The sequence below is a fragment of the Teleopsis dalmanni genome, chromosome 2 (genome assembly GCF_002237135.1).
Source record: "Teleopsis dalmanni isolate 2A chromosome 2, ASM223713v2, whole genome shotgun sequence".
Classification (NCBI taxonomy): Eukaryota; Metazoa; Arthropoda; class Insecta; order Diptera; family Diopsidae; genus Teleopsis; species Teleopsis dalmanni.
The window spans coordinates 225,487,110-225,492,449 of NC_051847.1; positions in this window are offsets into that span (position 1 = coordinate 225,487,110).

Below are 5,340 nucleotides of genomic sequence, written 5' to 3' on the forward strand. Positions count from 1 at the left end.
AAAACTGGGAAGAGAAAATGAGTGTCGTATTGCGTTTACATGCGCATTCGTAAAAATTACAATAAAACTTAGTTTTGAATAGAAATCATTGCAAGTAGAATAGACAAATATATATATCAGTGAGTAAATAGGTCATAAAACATCAATATCATCAACAGTCCATACGATGGCATTAACAACGTGAAAAGTGAAACAAGGTAGCTAGGATTACTTCAGGGTGTTCAGTGGTTAATATTAGAACATATACCGGTACATAGTAACATTCCTAGGAGCTGTAAAGACGACTTCCTATAAAAATGATTAAACTAGATTAAAATAGATGAGGTCATTCCCTAAGCTTCGATTATATATTCAATTCCAGGTAATAGCGAGTTAAATGTGGCACAATGGAAAGTAATGTTAAATCATGACAAGATATCACAATATAAGGATAAGCCTTAATCGTTTCTCGTTGTCTAATATAGTTGCTATAATAACAGAACTATTTAAAGGCTCTTTCCAACGAATACTATCAAAGCTGTTGGTCAGAGAAAGAAAAGAAAAATGGTGCTTACTTGTTTTGTCATAGTCCCGTACTCGTATGTCAGATTGTAAAGTGTCCCACTGTTAAATATTATAAACATTGCCCATCTATTTGTTATCACAACAGGCCCAGTTTTTAATGGTAGAAAAAAAATGCATTTAAAGATAATAGATAAAAGATAATAGATGTATAGTTAATAGATATCAGCAGAAGGTTACAAATTTAAATTGATGACCGAGTTCAGAAAAATGAAATTCTTATAAATAATATTTTTTATAGATATGATTTATTTTTTTGATTCGACCTAAGCTAAACAAAGCAATCAAGGAAAAGCGACCGAAAGTGGGAAGTTTTGATATACCTGCCGCATAACCCGTACCTTGCGCCATCTAACTACCATTTGTTTCGGTCTCTGCAAAATTCTTTTGAGCGACCGATTAGCCGCTGAAAATCACTTGGGCAAGTTTTTCGCCGATAAAATAACGAACTTCTGTACTTCCGATGGAATTATGTAGCTACCCGATAAATGACAAAAGGTTATTAATAATAATGGCCAATATATACCTGATTAAAATTGATTTTTAATAAAGAAAATGTTGCTCAAAAATATGCCAAAGAACCATGGATACTTTTCATATCACCCATTATTAAGAAGATTAAAATACGTTGTCCCAATTGTTGTGTTTCTAAAAGCGATTTTTTTCAGTTCTGTGAGACATGATTTGCTGATAATAAAGCCCATAAATAAAGATTGTGGTAAAATAGCTGGTTTAGAATAAATGGCAGATTAAGCCATAAAAGTGACTAAATATCAATTAACGAATTCTCTTTAAATCCAATGTCAATTCATCAGCAATCTTCCAAGATTTGCCGCTTTATTCACAGATTCAGCGCAGCGTGCAACAATTTAAGCCAATTTAACCAACAATTAAATTCCTCAAATGCTGATGCGTAACTGCTTGAGTTGTCACCTAAGCAACACGCCCTGTTAATACCGGCCACTTTGGCTGCGTCTTTCAATCAAGCCGCTTGCTTGCGATCCATTTCCATACTCGCCATTTCCATCAGTGTTGATGTTTTTGGATCAGCGCAAATTAACGCTAATGAATTGCGTCACTTTGCAGAAATCAGAAATGCAAAACGGGTTCCATGTACTGGATTCGCTTTAACTAAATGCAGACCGACGGACAGACTCAACTGTACGTTATCCTTAACTGTTGGAAAACATTTACGTGGCTCTGCCTCAAAAGATCAGCGAGCGATAACAAAATTAAACTGCACCGACAACTCTTCATGGCTAATAATCATTGAAGTTTAAAATTTTTAATTAATTTACGAGCATTTCTAAACGCGATCGATGGCGATCGTTGCGACCAGTGCTCCAGACGCTCACAGTGCTGATAGATCGCGTAACAAAACAGATGTTAACTACAAGCGTTACATGAAGATCCATGGGCAGAATCGACAATAATGTCATAATCCACCGTCAAGTCGCCGCTCTTGTTGGAGTGCTCGACTGGATCGAATTGGCTTTAGTGGGATAGCTTTAGGTTGCTATGTAGATTTGTCGCCGTTTCTATTTGAATGATTTGCTAGCTGCTTAGACTGGGCGGCTAAGGCGGCTGAGGCAGCTGAGGCGGTGCTGGACTAGTTTTCGTGCGATCAATTTCAGTGGCAACTGCAGCCACTGTTGTTGTGTAAGTAAATCATTTGTAGCAGGTGGCGTGGTTGTCTTTCCACTTTTTGTAGCACTCGTTTTTGTTATGTCGCCAATGGCTAATATAAATGCTGCGAATTTATTTCCAACAGTCGCAAGTCCAATGACGGCAACATCGCCAGACCAAACGGCTTATTTAATTGGTTTGGGGACGTGGTGGAATTGCTTTGAGTTGAGTTGGTTGCATGGATTTAAAGAAGGTGTTTGTCATGTAGTATTTGATATGTTGCAAGGTTGTTGAGGGGAATTTTTTTATTTGTTGTTAATATAGCTCAAAAATGGTTCGGATTAAAATTTCATAAATTGTTTACGTTAAACGCAATGAAAGATTTTTTCTTGGTGCAAAATTGACGAATGTATATGGATTTTTTTATAATTTTTCTTCTTAAATGATCAGATTCGTTTTAAATGAGAGATCACAGAAATTTACTTACTGTTTCAAAGAATTATAATTAAATAAGAGGATAAAATTAAACAAAAACACATTTATAAAATTCCTCATAAAATATACACATCAAGCATCTTGTAATAGTTTGGAAGGGAAGAAATGAGATACTTAACTATTTCCTCAAGTTTGGGAAAAGAATATAGTTACAATTAAACGGTTTGGAGTTCCACTATATGTTTTTGAATCAACTGCATGTTTATTTATTATTAGAATGTACATGACCTATTTGATTGTCTTATCCTTGAAGAAAATCTTTTTAGTTAAGTTTGTTAAAACAAAGCAATTGTCAACCTAACAATACCTCTTTGTAACAGATCCCAGATCTCATTTAGTTCAATGAAAGTCCAATGGACTTACTGGACTCTTTTCCTGACAATTGTATGGCATGAATAGATAAGATTAGAGAGATGGAAAGTGGTATCACTTTTAATAAATAGAAGCAACCAATAAAATTATTTCACATCTATTCCGCAAGACAAACGTGTGATTTTGGTTATTGATTGGAATAAGTTGTGTGGACTATTAAAACCCTATTAAGTCGATTAAGATATTCTCGTATAGCTTATGTTCAATTTTGCTAAGTATTAACGGTCTTCGAATGCTACGAAGGAAGATATTGGGGCATGTTTTTGCACAAGTTCGTGAGTCATTTCGTTATCGGTAAATCTTTTATAGCCAGGTATTTAAATGAGTTACTTTATTTGGATATGAAATCTGCAGCTACTTGCACAACTTTAATCTGATGTCTATATGAACATATGTATACTGTTGGTTTTTTTGAAGAGCTATATAACATTAAGGACATTGAAGTGGTCAAAATTTCTGACTAAAGTAATGACTTTAAAAATGATTGATTTTGTGTTAGAAGTAAGCAAAGGTATGAGAGAGTGTTGAAGAAGTAAATTTATTAAATTGAAGATATTTAGAAATGAAAATCTCAATGCTAAGGACAGGAAACTGATATATAACCAAATAATTCGTCCGTCACTTCTATATGGTTGTGTTGCGTTTAGCAAAGCCTCAAACACTACTCTGAGAAGACTTTTCAAAGTTCCATGGTACATAAGAACGAATGACATCCTCAGGGACCTCAAGATTGATCCCATCAAAAAATACATAAAGGATAGAGCCCTGAAATTATTTGCGAAATCTGACAGACTTACCAAGACCGCGTTATCAAATCTCAGGATGGTTACAGGCTCCTCGGGGAGGCAAGCAGATCTGAGGTCAATTATTGCTTAGTCTGATCAAGTGATAAACAATAATCTAGTCAAGGCGCAAAGAGGGGTTTCGAAGAAACCTCGCAGTTAATAGAGAGTAAAAGTGCTCAGGAGCACTGACTCCACTAGCCTCAACATAATACAATTGGAAAGATTATTTGACTATGACAAAATTATAATACAAGAGACATAAAAGGGGTATAAAATGTCACTTCTATTTATTGCCGGCTTATCAAGTAGCCGCCATATTAGAGTTCATCTAGGCTAACTTTAATCCATTTCAGTGTTTACTATTCAGTAGTTGAAATGCTGAAATAAACCTGAAAAATCTGATACTATTGTTGAAAATGAATAAGTATTAGAAAGGTAAAGGACTCGATAACTATTCAACACTTTACGCCATAGAAGTCTTTTCTCTTTGAGAATGTTTGCATATTTTATTTATTAAATACTGCAACAGAAAAAATAAAACATCCTATTATGGTAATGAAAGATATGACAGAGTTCCTGACGAAAATTTAATGATCATCATTTGCATTTGGTTATTAGTTACATTTAACCACCTTCACACTCTCCATGTTGGTAGAGTGTGATCATGCCTTTCGGCTGTCAGCTGCGATAAAATTAAAAAATAAAATTACAAAAATCTGAGATGAAATTTTTCTAAACACTACTTTATTCTTCGCATATTTTGTGCTGAGCTCAGGGCAAGAATTGGTCAACGAACATGTGCCAGAAGCCAACGATCTCAAAGATCTCAACGATCTCAGCTGCTGGCATTAATGATATGGAAATGTGTGCGCAAGTGCACCCGCATAAAACAATTTTTTCCAATTTTGCAAAGGCAATTGTGTCTCATACCAAAAATGGACACCGAAATTGTTGTCAACTTCAGTTATCTTCAGATGCGTTTCCATGATATGTTTCCATTTTCTCTATTTTTATTGGCACTTTTCATCGCTGCAACAACAGCTCCACGTTGAACTTTTATCTACTAAAATTGGGACAAAAATGTCAATAGTCATGACACTTCAAGCAATTGTGTGATATGTCACAACTTAGAGAAGACAGCAGCCATTTAGGCTCGGCCTAGCATAGTACTGGTTTGGCTTAGCTGGCGAATTCACAATTTACCCAATCGCGGTTCCACTTGATTGGCTCATCAATTTTTATCGTCACTATTTGCATTTTAGCAAAATTGATATTTTAAATTGTGGAATTTTTTATATAACACACGCTCACTCACATACTCACACACTCACACACTCATTCACACACCCATATATTGAATTAGAAATGACATTTAAATATATCATAAGAAGCGTTTGACACTTGAATTGACAGTTACGCCAACCACGGAAGAAATACGACTGCAGTCCTGGTATGTAATAGGCTGCATTCTACTGAGACATTGTCCATTAATGTCATAACT